Source organism: Lathyrus oleraceus, chromosome 2 (genome assembly GCF_024323335.1).
Source record: "Lathyrus oleraceus cultivar Zhongwan6 chromosome 2, CAAS_Psat_ZW6_1.0, whole genome shotgun sequence".
NCBI classification, from domain to species: domain Eukaryota; kingdom Viridiplantae; phylum Streptophyta; class Magnoliopsida; order Fabales; family Fabaceae; genus Lathyrus; species Lathyrus oleraceus.
The window spans coordinates 421105748-421121505 of record NC_066580.1 but is presented as its reverse complement, the minus strand read 5'-3'; the positions used below and the strand labels follow the sequence as shown (position 1 = coordinate 421121505).

The window sequence follows — 15758 nt, the reverse complement described above, 5'->3', positions numbered from 1 at the left end:
TACAGGCTCATTTGTTTTGTCTTTTTTTAAATGATTTTTATAGTGTAACATAATTTTATGTATAAAAAATTACACAGAAACTTTTCATAAAAACTTCAAATGAAAATTTGGTTTAAATAGTTATTTTTAAAATATTATTTTAGATATTTTATCATTTTATTGAAACTTTTTTTGGATATCAAAATTTCAAAATATCATTTAATTTTGAAGCTATTGCAAATAGTTTTCCATAAAAAACATCATTGAGATACAATTGTTTGAAAAAATTGCGATTTCGACTATGTTTTCATCTTAAATAATATAGTTTTATGTTATACGATCTCAAAATTAATCTTTCAATTAAAAAAATGAATATTAAAAAACTTGTAATATTTTAAAAAACAATTTTATAAAATTTATTTTTGAAAATACCAAAAAAAATCTATTTTTAAAAGCTGAAACAAACCAGCCCTACATTAGAAAAAATTGTTTTCTTCACACAAAATTTTAAATTTCATCTTCTATATATTTTAGTTTTCATCAATCATATACAAACTCAAATATAAATTGAATTATCTTGAATATTTATGTGTACAAACTCTAAGATAATTTGAAAGTGTTTGAAATACTATAAAAAAATAATTTTGTTCAAATTTTTATTTTTAATTTATTTAATTTACAATTAATTTTCTAGCTGAATAACCTTATAAATCATAAACGCATCACAATTTCTTCTAAAACCTTAAAATATTTAAAATATTAAATATATTATTTATTTTACTTATAAAATGTTCTAACTCAAACTCTTCTAAAGAATATAAAATTTCTAACTCACACTCAAATTATAAAAGTTATATCAATGAATAAATATTTGTATCCATTAGATCAAAATCAAACAATTTTTATATTAAATTCTGCATCAAAGAAAATTATATTTTGTAATGTTAGTTTCTTTATTATTTTGGAACAGTGTCTTTTGTAGCATATCATGGTATTCCTATGAATGAATATGCATAATAGTCTTTTGTTTCCTTCTCTCAACAAACACGAGAAGGGGACAACACTTTTTAAACTAAAATCTGTGGAAGTGTTTTATTGATAATGAGAAGAGGGCAGACGTTTCTATGGTAGTGGTGATACAAATTAAATATATATTCAACACATTAGATAAATATCAAGTTTACTACTCCTAATTTTAATAGCGCACATTAATTGCATGAGACTATTCCTATTTTATAGATTATATAATGTGAGATATTGGATTGAATTCTAATATGGTTGAAGGGTAGTTTTTTGGTTTGACAATCCGACAAGACCTTAGCATGTCGTCGAAATCTGTTCCCATGTTATAGTCGAAATATGTTAGGATTGTTAGCATGTTGAGTTACGCATGTTTGTTATGCTCAATTTTTTAAGTTAACTTGTTCTCTAAGTTAACTTGTGTAATAGGTCTGTGTGTAAAAGCTCATTAGTTTAATATGTTAGTTTTCTTATAAATAGCATATTAGTCTCTCATCATTGCATAGTACAAATCCTAATTAGGATGAGAGGTTATTTGTTATTCTGTAACACTTGTAATCTTGTTTCAAAGAGAAAGTAAAGAATATCAATTTATAGTGTTGTTGTTTTTTCTTTTCTACCCTCGTGGGTTTCTTACCAATCAAGAAACCATTATACTTTGTAATTCTAGAATCGTTTTCACAACAAATTTGTGCAGTGAGCGTGGATAAGACGTCGTCAACAAAGTATGAGATTGAAAAGTTCACTGGAGTGAACGAATTCGATCTTTGGCCCTTAAAGATAAAAAGCCCTACTGGTTCAGCAGAATTGTTTAGAAGCGTTGAAGGGAGCTGCAGCCATGCACGTTGCGTTAAAGGATAAAGAAAAATTGACTATGCAGTTGATAAAGTTGCATGAAAAAAGTTAGTTTGTTCCCTTGATGTTATAGAGTTTGATCCAAGGTGGAGATTTGTGAGATTTTTTAGTGAACTCTAGTATGGTTGAAGGGTAACTTTTTGGTTCGACAATCCGACAGGACCTTGGCATGTCGTCGAAGGCTCTTCACATGATGTAGTCGAAATATGTTAGGATTGTTAGATGTCGAATTGAGTCTGTTTGTTATGCGCAATTGTTTAAGTTAACTTATTCTCTAAGTTTACTTGTGTAAGGAGTCTGTGTGTAAAAGCTCATTAGTTTAATATGTTAGTTTTCCTATAAATAACATACTAGTCTCTCATCATTGCATAGTGCAAATTCTAACTAGGGTGAAAAAAGCTATTTCTTATTCTGTAACACTTATAATCTTGTTTCGAAGATAAATTAAAAAATATCAGTTTATAATGAATTTCATTGTATTCTTATTGTTTTCTTCTTTTCTATTTTTGTGAGTTTCTTACCAAATCAATTATACTTTGTAATTCCGACATCATTTTCATAATATGTGGAATATTTTTCATGCGGGAATTCTAAATATATGTTTTAAAAAATGTTTTTTTTGTTAAAATTCAAAAAGAAAATTGTAAAATTTATCTTTAGTGTATTTTGTAGGAAAATCTGGGTGACGCGCGTTTTTTTAAACTGAGATATAAGATTTTTGTTTTAAAAAATTGATTAATTTGTGCATTTGAATAGTAATTTTTTTTTAATAATGCTTCCCAACAAAAAATGTTGTGTTCGCTCTTGACATCCCCAATACAACAATTAATTTGTTGAAATATTAAGTATATTGACAAAAATATCAAATGCACTTTTTTAGAGATAATCTCTCTATCTATCACAAAAAGAGGATAAGTAGTGTACACTCAATCAATCAAATATAATAACATACTATTTATTATATTTTATTATTTATTTTTTAAATTTTTTTAGAGATTTTCAATCACTTTATTTTATGGGTAACTCTACCTAACTTTTAAAGTGAGTAATTGTATCTTTAGATTAACGGTCAACATAATTGATTTTGAGAAGATTATGTTTGGTATAATTAATTTTAAAATGATTGAGTTTAATAGAATTGATTTATATTTGGATAACTTTTTTTTATAAAAATTGATTTTAAATATATAATTACTAAAATGATAATAAATTTAAATAAAAAAGAAAAGAAGTGATTCATGAAAATTAAAGAGGTTAAAGAATGAAAATTAAAAAAAGTTGTAACAAATAATTTACTATAAATGTAGAATTGATTTTGTTGAATGTAATTCAATTTCAAGTTAGTTTAGTTTTGAATTTCATTTGAATTTAAGTTTGAATTTACATTTAATATGCATTTGAATTTTGGTGAATATAATAAGTCCAAGTGGAGTGAATTTGTAACCGATTTTTAGTTTTTCAATTTTGAGATTAGAAAGTTAGTGTGTGGATACAATAAGAAGAATCAGAAGGAGTTGTTCTATATCCATCAGTGTGTGGATACAATTGTGTTTGAGAAAATTGATCATTCTACGACGACAAAGGCGGCGTGAGATTCACTGGTACGGTGCTATGATGGCGATGCATCAGTGAAGAAGGTCAAGCTTCAGACCCTACGTAAGCAATATGAGAATCTCAGCATGAAAAACAATGAAAAGGTACTTGATTACATCTCTCGAGTGATTGTGATCACTAATGAGATGAAGTCTTTTGGAGAAACGCTCTCTGAACAAGTAAGCATTGAAAAGGTATTGAGATCACTTACTCCTCAGTTTGATTACATAGTTCTAGCCATAAAACACTCTAAAGATACTTGCACCATGAGAATTGAAGAGTTTCATAGTAGTTTAGAGGCACAAAAGTTGCGTCTGACTGAAAGAAACCCTGAACACGAGTTAGAACAGGCTTTGAAATCCCAGACTCTGAAAGCTTCTTCTGACAAGAAGAACCAGAAACAAGCATGGTTAGCGAACAAGAAGAAGTATGGTGGTGGTGTTTAGAAGTCAGAACTCTCCAATCTGATAAGAAATATCATAATGTTCAGAAGGGAAATGAGAAGTTTGACAAGAGAAACTTTAAGTGCTACATTTGCAACAAGTTTGACCATTTTGTTGCTGATTGATGGTCAAAAAAGGTTAGCAAGGGTGAAGAAGCCAACATAACAATAGAAAATTCTGATAATGAACCTGTGTTATTAATGGAATCTGAGAATGTAGGTGGATCAATGGTAGAGTAGTGGTATATGGACATTGACTGCTCAAATCATCTAACTGGAAACAAGTAATGGTTGGTTGATTTTGACTCTAGTAAGAGGACCAAGATCATATGTAATGATGATGAGTATCTGAATGCTAAATGAATGGGAAATGTCAGAGTTAATTTGAACAATGGTATATTCTTGGAATGAATAGAAATTTGATGAGTGTAAGTTAGCTGATTGAAAAAGGATTTTCAGTTACCAAGAAGGACAATCTCTTGAAGTTGTATGACTATAATCAGAAGATGATTATGTAGTCTGAATTGGGAAGAAATAAAACATTCAGAGTAAATATTGCAACAACAGACACTCTTAGTGCAAGAAGTATTGAATGGGAAAGTGAGTTATGGCACAATAGATTGGGGCATTTGGACTACAGAAGCTTAGGGTATCCGAGTTCAAAAAATATGGTACATGTAATTCCTAAGATTGTGGCACCATAAAAATCATGTGATATATGCATGAAAGGAAAACAACCAAGATTATTATCATTCTCATTAGAAATGCCTCCAAGAGCAACTCATGCTTTGGGTGTGGTGCATTCTGATGTATGTGGTCCATTTGAGGTACCTTCACTTGAAGGAAACTAGCACTTTGTGTCATTTGTGGATGAGTTCACAAGAATGATATGGGTAGCACTCATTAAGTTCAAACATGAGGTATTTATTGAGTTCCAGAAGTTCAAAGTCAAGGATGAGAATCAAAGTGGGCAAAGGTTGAAGATCCTCATAACTGATGGTGAATGTGATTTCAACTCAACAGAGTTCAAGAAGTTCTATGAGGAACATGGTATTGAGCATGAGGTGACTTCTCCATACACTCCACAACATAATGGTCTTACTGAAAAGAGAAATAGAATTATGCTTGATATGACAAAGAGCATGTTGAAGGAGAAGAATCTGCCTAAGCAATTGTGGGGTGAAGCAATTTCTACTTCAATATATGTGCTCAACATATTTCCAACAAAGAAGTTAAATGAAGTAGTTCCTATTGAGAAGTGGACTAGAAGAAAGCAAAGTGTCATCCATTTCAAGGTGTTTTGTTCAGTATATTACAAACATATACCAGATGCTACTAGAAACAAATAGGATGACAAAAGCAAGGTCGTGTTGCTTATAGGTTACCACAGTACAAGTGCTTATAAGCCTTATTGTCCAGTCACCAACAAAGTTAAATTCAACAGAGATGACATAGTGAAAGAATCAGAAACATGGGATTTGAGCAAGTCTCAGTCCAACTCTAATGTAGTGTCAACACTAGATTTTGATTCTTCCTCTGAAGGAGATTCTGCCTCTAAAGGAGAGTCTGAATCTGAAGACGACTCTGACTCTGAAACTGAGTCTGAATCTAAAGATGACTCTGACTCTAAAAGTGAGTATGTCTCTAAAGATGACTTTGACTCTGAAGGTGATCTGACCTATAAAACTGGAACTTCTAAAGGAGGAACTTCTGAAGGTGGTCCTGCTTCAGAAGGCTTTTAGAGACCATATGGAGTTAGACAGATACCAAGGAGACTTGTAGATTTTGAGTTGCTGCAAGATACTAAGATTGATTTTGAAGAAGAAGTCATATAGAGTGCCATGATGGTGGAATTTGAACCTGTCAGCAACAATAAGGCTCTCAAGAAGAAGGTGTGGGTGAACGCCATGAAGGAATAACTTAAGGCTATTGAAAGAAATAAGACATGGGAACTGGTTGTTCTACCTCAAAACAAGAAAACCATCAGTGTGAGATGGGTTTTCAAGATAAAGTTGAAGCCATATAGTTCAATTTCTAAGCATAAAGCAAGGTTAGTGCCGAGAGAATTCCTGCAAAAGTCTAGTTTAGACTACTTTGAATTGTTTACACCTGTAGCTACACATGAAATCATAAAGTTGATTATTCCTATAGCTGCAAATATGAATTGACCTCTGATACATTTAGATGTAAAGTCATTTTTTCTAAATGGTCCATTGCAAGAAGAAGTTTATGTGTTACAATCTCCTGAATTTATGAAAGAGAATAAAGAAGGAATGATGTACAAGCTGCATAAAGTCTTGAACGGGCTGAAACAAGCTCAAAAGATTGGAATCTGAAGATGGATTCATTTTTCAAGCATCTGAGTTTCAAAAAATGTGAAATGGAATATGGTGTGTATGTGCAACATAATTCTGAAGGCAGTGTGATTCTGGTGTGTCTATATATAGATGACATACTTCTGATAGGGAGTTGTACTTCTGATATAAACAAGTTCAAAAAGGTGTTGATGAATGCATTTGATATGATTGATCTTGGAAATATGGTATGTTTTTTCTAGGGATGGAGATTTTGCATTTTTATAAGAGAATTATTATGCATCAACTAAAGTATGAACTTGAGCTGCTGAAGAGATTCAAGCTGATGAGTTGTTAGTCAGCAAGCACGCCTGTTGAGATAAATCATAAGCTTGACTCTGATGATGATGGTGAGGAAGTAGATGCTAAAACCTTCAAACATTTGATTGGTTGTCTGAGATATTTGTGTAACATCAGACCTGACACATGCTATGCAGTTGGAATGGTGAGTATGTTTATGAGTAAACTAAAATTGTCACATTATCAAGTTGCAGTCAGGATTCTGAGAGTAGACAGAATAAGCACTATAGGATACATGTTTATGTATTTGGGAGCCCCACTTATTCGTGTTCCAAAAAAAAACTAGTGGTTGCATTGTCAACTTGTGAAGCTGAATACATAGTTGGTGCTTTGTCAACTTGTCAACCTGTTTGCCTAATGAATTTGTTGTAGGGACTGAAGTTCAATGTGAGCAAATCAGTCAAGTTGATGATTGACAACAAATCTGCCATAAGTCTTTCTAAGAACCCAATGTTGCATGGAAGAAGGAAGCACATTGATACCAAGTACCATTTTCTGTGTAATCAAGTTCAGAATGTAGTACTTGAGATTGTTTATGTCAGCACTCAGAAGCAACTTGCAGATGTGCTGACAAAGACAATAAAAACTGAACACTTCATCAATTTAATGGATGAAATTGGTGTTGTTGATTTTTAAACTTGAATGTGAATTAAGGGATGGTCAACATTCAAATTAGTTTAGTTTTGAATTTCATTTGAATTTAAGTTTGAATTTGCATTTAATGTGCATTTGAATTTGGATAAATATATAAGTCCAAGTGGAGTGAATTTGTAATAGATTTTCAATTTTGTAATTTTGAGATTAGAGAATTGTTTTTAGAGAAAGAGAGTTGATTTTGAAAAACTATAAAAAAAAAATATATAAAAAAGATCAATTTTCACATTGAAGTGAAAATTTCTCTTGATAATGTTAAATAGATCATAATTTTTTGGTACAATCGAATATAGTCTATGTGTTACTCCTACTTATGGCATATGACAATGAGACAAACGAATCCATATAGTGGCAGCTGAACTAAGTACATTGCACCAACCATATGATATGTGGAAGTGAAATTAATAAAGACAAACTGCAATTTCATTCATAATGTGAAAAGGAAACTCTGAAAAGGACGTTAGTATTATAAGGAGGGTAGTAAAGTAAAAGCAGGTAGGTGTGTTTGATTTAAAGGAGTTAAAACGTCACAGCTTCCTTTGTTAATCAGTTGTTTTAACTAACTGAAAAAGAAAGCCAACAACTGCACCTCTCAATTCTCATGTTGTTGCCTACTGAATTGCTTGCTTTTGCCTCAAGTCATCTAAATAGTAAGCAACTACATGTAGGAAAAAGATGATATTTATATACTCTTAATTTCTGAATTAATAATTATAAGGTAACTAAAAAAACACTAGTCGTTATTATTAGTGTAATCTTATCTCAAGTGACGATGATATTGATGTGGTCGTTATGAAATATGGTTACTACATTGTTACATTTAGAAGCCGACTAGAATGAGAAACATCAACTGATTAAGTATTTGACTATTTTAGTGAGAAAAAGAAGAAGAGAACGCATGTTTAAACTAAATAAGTCTTACTTCACTATTTTTTATGTGATATATTATTTTAAATCTTAAAACTTTTAAACACATTAACATGAGTGTCAAAGTATTATACTCTTTATCATTGAGGTCAAAGACGTGGATTTGATCAAAACATTGTCATTTTAAATATTTTTATTTTTATTTTAAATTTGTTGGTATCATTGTGAACATGAATTTTTTTTTATAGAGGAGGGATCTAAACCCAGAAAAATTAAATTATAATAGGATTAACCGAGAGAAGGAACTCTCAAACAAATCACTAGCAAGAATGTGATTGAGAAGCAAAGGGCACTCCTAAAAAATGTACGTAGAAGTCGACTGCAATCTTTCTTCTCTAGCTAAAGCATTTGGATACATGTTGGCTTCCCTATAAATGTGTTGAATCCTAACCTTAATGTCTTGATGCATTAAAGCTCTGATTTTGGTGATAAAATGTCTTCCCAAGCTACTACTTTAATTGTCAGCATTAATGTCATTGATCTCTTGCTGATAATCCACTTTCATAATAATGTTTCGAAAATCCATTGCTACAACTAGCTTTAAACCTTCTAAGACACCCTAAGCTCAGTTATGTAAACACTAGAAATGCCAACATATTTAGAGAAACCTAAAAGCCACTCACCATCACTCCCTCTAATGATACCACCACAACTTGTATTGTTGTGTTTATATCTCGCTTCCTTTGTGTTTAGTTTAACCCAATCCACCGGAAGAGCCTCCCATTTTATGTAACTCAAACTTCTATGGGGATTCAAATTGATATTTGTTGCAGTTTTCGCATGCTCGTAGTCTTGAACCAATTTCGCATGATTTAGATCAATGATAAATAGTATAATAGAAAGAAAAAAAATTAATGTTATATTTTGTATCTTAAAATGATTTATAATTTACAACAAAGTAAGTTATATATTTGTTTCTCATGTCCTTTTAAATTTTTTTTTACATATCAAAGTAACTAATAAATTACGATACTTTTTTACTACATAAATTTAGGTAAGTTGAGTCTCACGGGTTCGTAAGTTAGAAATATCTATAGAGGTTCTTACGTTCTTTATATCAACAAAATATTTTGAAATTTGAATCATGTGAAATTTAAAATAATCCTTATCAATTAAATTAATCTTATATATATATATATATATATATATATATATATATATATATATATATATATATATATTATATATATATATATATATATAATATATCATTAATAATTTATTAATTTTCTACATTTATTTCTTTATTTACAATAAATAATTAAGAGTAATATTAATACAACAATAATTAATAATTCATTATATTTTTAAAATGACTAATAAATAATACTTTTTGATCCATAATAAGTGTTAGATTTGAAAAAAGGAATTGTCACTTTCAATTTCCAATTTAATTTTAATTACTTTCCCCCAATTTTACATTCTAATTTATACAACTTACTTAACTCTCAAATTATTATTTTTAACTTTACTTGTATAATAATAATAATTAATAAATAATAAATATAAATAATTAAAATCACATTTTTTATTTATTTATTTATACAAATTCATAATTAAATAAAATTTTCTTAGAAATTTATTGCTACTATTAACAATGTTGTAGGGAAGCATAATTCTCTTATAAAGAGCTAAAAGAAAAACAAAAATTATATTATTATTATTGTAAAACTTTATGACTAGTATTATTGTAAAACTTTTTTACTTTAACTTGAAGGTGTTCTCTATTAAAAAAACACATGAAAGTGTTGGATTTATATATATTCATCTATATATTAGTTGCATATTAAATCCACTAATAACATAATAGGCTAAAAAATCTCTAAAATTAAAATAGAAAAAACAACTAAAAATATAAAAAATAATAGAGAATAATTATGTTGTAACAGCCTCCCGCAAACTGGAATGGATGTCAATCATTCTCAGTTTGGAAATAAGATAATTGAAGGGATCAAGATGGAGAGATTGGTGAAAAGATCTGCCACTTGGTTGGCAGAATTGATGGGCATTGATAACACGAAATTATATCGCTTTTTAAGACTTAATTCAATTAAATTATATTATCATTTACGCTAGTTTATCTCATTTTATCAGATATTATGCAGTATTCCTCTTCTATTTATATCAGGTACCCATTTTGAAGCAAAAGTGAAAAAGGGAAGAAAAGGAGGTGTAAAAAGGAACAAAAAGGAGAGAAAAGGAACCAAATGCCAAAGCCCAGCCCAAAGCGCACAAGTCACCAATGCTGTGCCTGTGACGGACGTCACAGGACGCGTGACGAGCGTCACGCGAAGTAGCCTTGTGACGGACGTCACACATAGCGTGACGAGCGTCACACAACTCCACTACCTTATTGGCGCAAGTATCGCCCTCAGAAAGACTTGAAGAATAACGTTAAGGAGTTGGTCTCCTATATGCACGCCGTGGATATAGCCACGCTGAAGAATGGGAGAAACGGAATGCAGTTACCAAGGCTATTATAAATAGCCATCTCACAAACCAAAAGGGAAGAGGTTTTTGCACGCTCAGTTTTGCGAAAGCTCTGCCAAATTTTCCTTTCACGCCTTTGCCTATTTTTCTTCCTTTCCAGCATCGTTCACTTTATTTATTTTATTTTGCAAGCTTTATTTTCTTTTTCCCTTGCAATTTATTTTCCCCGTTCTTAGCTTTTAGATATTTTTCGCGTAGTAGTTTCTACACCGGAAACTACTGTGCAACTTTATACCGGATTTAACCTTACGTTATATTCCAGTTTTATTTCCTTGATTTATTTTACTGTTTAATTGAAGAATCCAAGAACAAATCCTACCGGCTTGTGGAGGAGTGTTCAAGACCATTGTATTACGCATTCAGGTTCTTTAATCGTTATTTAATTTTTAATGTTTTATTCTATTGTTTATTTACATTGCATGCCTGGAATGAGTCTGTTTATGCATGATATAGATTCTTATTTATTTAGCATGTCTGGCTAATTTGCCTAGGTATCGGTATGTAAAGTAAGCAGAAAAAGGGGTCAAGACTAAGTCGGTCTATTCAAACTTAAAATTAGAATCAATCTTTTTATGGTCTTAACTTACAGGTTTAATAACAAGATTTTTTACAAAAGTAAAAGACATAAAGAAGTTGAAACCAACAGAGCGAGAGTTTGAGGTTTTAACTGGACAGTGTAAGTTAGTCATTAAGTCTATCTCAGGGCGAGAGCAAGTTTTAGAATTAATTAAATTCTGACTTTTTTCCAAAAAGTATTTTTAAAGATTGAATGTGAGGACGAGAGTTAAGCATTTAGATTTAATTGTATAACCTAAGTCAACAGAGCGAAAGTTTGAGATAAGGGTGTTTAAAACGGTCAGTATTTTCTTAAAAAGAGTTTCTGCAACTTTATTGTTTTCAAAATATGATTTTTGACTTAATTATAAGTGACAGCTACATTAATCTAAGATCATGGTTTCTTCAACAGAGCGAGAGTTTGAGATAAAACCTTTAACCAATAAAGTTAATCGAAACGATTTATTTTAAAACCGAGAGACCGACAAGGAATTGATTCCCTAGTTTTGACGAACTACATACCGATATCCGTTTTATTGATATTCAATCTAGATATTAGTTTAGCTCTTAGTTTTTCCCCAAGCAATCAAACATTTTCACCTTAATTTACGTAGTAACTTTAGATAACGGTATATCGATTCATAAGTCCCTGTGGGATCGATATCTTTTAAAACTACGCGATAGAACTGTGCACTTGCAGTTTGTATCCCATTCTCGACTCACACAGTCGAGCGATCAAGTTTTTGGCGCCGTTGCCGGGGACTTTTATTCAATCGATATCGTAACTCTTCCGTTACGCTGTAGAGACTAAGGTTTCTTTTTTCCTTCTATTCTTTCTTTCGTTGATTTGTATGCCACGCACTCGCTCTCAAGGCGAACCGCTCTATTTACGAATCAACGATATCGAACTATATCTCCGAGTCTTACGACGAATTCGGGAATATCGTGCTGAAAACAATCTCCCTCCTATAAACCTTCCTGATATCAAAAACATTTTTCCTTCTTTAACCGAGATGGCAGAACCAGCTCGTGCTCTTAGAGATTACGCCGCTCCATCGCAAGATGAACCGCATTCAAGTATTGCTCCGCCCGCAATCGAAGCAAACAACTTTGAACTTAAACCTTCGTTGTTGCAGGCTGTGCAACAGAACCAATTCTCTGGAAATCTTACCGAAGATCCAAACCTTCATTTATCCGTATTTGTTCAATATGCTGATACTGTTAAAGCTAATGGTGTCACTTCAGAGGCAATTCGACTTCGTCTTTTTCCTTTCTCATTAAGAGATAGCGCTAGAAGATGGCTTCAATCTCTCCCTTCCAACTCAGTCACCACATGGAACGAGTTGAAGAAAGTTTTTCTTGCCCGATATTTTCCGCCAAGCAAAACAGCTATGTTAAGAGCCCAGATAAACGGATTTAAACAGAAAGACAACGAGTCTCTTTTCGAAGCATGGGAAAGATACAAAGACATGATGAGACTTTGCCCACACCATGGTTTGGAAGACTGGTTAGTAATTCACACATTTTATAATGGTCTCTTATACAATACAAGGTTAACAATAGACGCCGCTGCAGGTGGTGCACTAATGAACAAACCTTATGCTGATGCTTACCAGCTTATCGAGAGCATGGCCCAAAACCACTATCAGTGGGGAACCGAACGAACAACAGTGGAAAAACCTCAACCGAAAACTGGCATGTACGAGATAAGTAACCTTGATCACGTTAATGCAAAAGTGGATGCTTTGGTCCAGAAGATTGAAAGTTTAAACGTATCACCTCCAACCGCCGTGGTTGCTATAACTCAGAATTGCGAGGTCTGTGGAATCCAAGGCCACACTCCTGCGGAATGTCAACTCTTGACTGGAATCCAAACAGAGCAAGTAAACTATGCTCAAGGAAGCCCCTATTCGAATACCTATAACCCAAATTGGAAGAACCATCCAAACTTTTCATATAAGAGTAATAATGCTTTATACGCACCTGGACAGTCTCCGAATCAAACCCCATCTGTATCTCCGGGATATCAGAAACCGAATCCTAACAATAATACCCCTAGAAAATCCAACTTGGAAATCATGATGGAAAACTTTATAGCTTCCCAACAACAAACCAATAAAGATTTCTTAAACCAGAACATACACACTGGCGAACAACTTAAACAACTAGCAAGCAAAGTAGATGCCTTGGCTACCCATAACAAAATGTTAGAAACACAAATATCTCAAGTAGCTCAACAACAAGCACCTACTGCTGCACCAACTGGTACATTCCCTGGACAGCCCCAACCTAATCCGAGAAGCCAAGCTCATGCAATTATATTAAGAAGTGGAACGGAAGTGGAAGGACCGTCTGATCCAAGGATAGAAAACCAAAACCCTAAGAAATCTACTGAGGAAAGTGAACCTAAGGAAAAGGAAGAGAGTAATAAGGATACCCTAGAAAAGAAGGAACCTTATGTACCTCCACCACCTTACAAACCACCTATACCTTACCCTCAAAGGCTTGTTAAAACCAAAGATGTAGGCCAATTTAGAAAATTTGTCGATCTCCTTAAGCAATTAAACGTTACAATTCCATTTACCGAAGCTATTACGCAGATGCCCTCATATGCTAAATTCTTAAAAGAAATTCTTTCTAATAAAAGGAAACTTGAGGATAGTGAAACCGTTACACTCCCTGCCGAATGTAGCGCTATAATCCAAAACATGCCTCCTAAACTCAAGGATCCGGGTAGCTTCTCTATACCCTGTCACATAGGAAAATTTGTCATCGACAAAGCCTTATGCGATTTAGGAGCCGGAATTAGCGTTATGCCTTTATCCATATGTAAGAGACTGGAAATGGGAGAATTAAGACCAACCAAGATGTCTGTACAACTAGCGGATCGTTCCATCAAATATCCTGTAGGAATCCTTGAAAACGTTCCCGTACGCATAGGTCAGTTTTACATTCCCACTGACTTCACAATTATGGACATTAGAGAAGATGATACTACACCTATTATACTAGGAAGACCATTCTTAGCAACTGCCGGTGCAATCATAGACGTAAAACGAGGAAGACTCACCTTCGAAGTAGGTGAAGAGAAAATTGAATTCATTCTTTCCAATTCTTGAAAGCACCTGCAATAGAAGATACATGTTACTTCATGGATATCATCGATGAATGCATAAAAGAAGCAGAGTCAGGAGAAGACAAATCATCAGACTATCTTCTAGAAGACAAATCTAAACAATGCTTAGCAATAACACCAGATCCTACGCAGAGTCTTAACAAACCAACCCCTGATTTGAAAACACTTCCCAAAAATCTGAGATATGAATTCCTAGACTTAGAACTTGAACGACCTGTGATAGTCAATGCAGATCTAGGAAGACTCGAAACAGAAAAACTCCTACATATCTTAAGAAAATATCCAACCGCACTAGGATACCACATAACCGATCTTAAAGGAATAAGCCCTTCTATTTGTATGCACCGCATCATGTTAGAAGAAGACGGTAAAACCTCTAGGGAACACCAGAGAAGACTAAATCCGATCCTAAGTGAGGTAGTAAAGAAAGAAATAACCAAGTTATTGGAAGCAGGTATTATATATCCTATATCTGATAGCAAATGGGTCAGTCCTGTACACGTTGTACCAAAGAAAGGAGGCATAACCGTTATTGAAAACGAAAAAGGAGAAACTATAACTAAACGAATCGAATCGGGATGGAGAATGTGCATTGATTATAGGAAACTAAACAAAGCAACCCGAAAAGATCATTTCCCTTTACCATTCATTGACCAAATGTTAGAACGATTAGCTAAACATTCACATTTCTGTTATTTAGACGGTTATTCAGGCTTCTTTCAAATACCAATTCACCCTGATGACCAAGAAAAGACAACATTCACATGCCCTTTTGGTACCTTCGCGTATAGACGAATGCCGTTTGGTCTGTGTAATGCCCCTGCAACTTTTCAAAGATGCATGATGGCGATTTTCGCCGACTTTCTCGAAAACATCATGGAAGTATTTATGGATGACTTTTCTGTATACGGACAAAGTTTCGAAGAATGCCTTGAAAACCTGGAAAGAGTTCTTGAACGATGTGTAAAAGTAAACTTAGTACTTAATTGGGAAAAGTGCCACTTTATGGTACAAGAAGGAATTGTTTTAGGACACATCATCTCGAACAGAGGAATTGAAGTAGACAAAGCCAAAATAGAGGTAATCGAAAATCTTCAACCCCCAAGAACCGTGAGAGAAGTACGAAGTTTTTTAGGACACGCCGGTTTCTACCGACGATTCATCAAAGACTTCTCTAAGATAACTAAACCCTTAACCGGACTATTAATGAAAGATGCTGAATTCATATTCGACGATAACTGTTTAAAAGCATTTCAAACTCTTAAACAAGCATTGATCTCCGCACCCATTATGCAGACACCAGACTGGAATGAACCTTTCGAAATAATGTGCGATGCCAGCGATTATGCTGTAGGTGCTGTCTTAGGACAAAGAAAGGATAAAAAGCTCCATGTTATATATTACGCTAGCAGAACCCTGGATGAAGCACAGATGAATTATGCCACAACCGAGA

The 15758-nt window shown here is 33.0% G+C and overlaps 1 pseudogene; it reads right to left on the bottom strand.

Moving 5' to 3' along the window:
* Positions 1-12567: 12567 nt before the first annotated feature.
* LOC127124368 (uncharacterized) lies at positions 12568-12667 on the bottom strand (annotated as a pseudogene).
* Positions 12668-15758: the final 3091 nt, after the last annotated feature.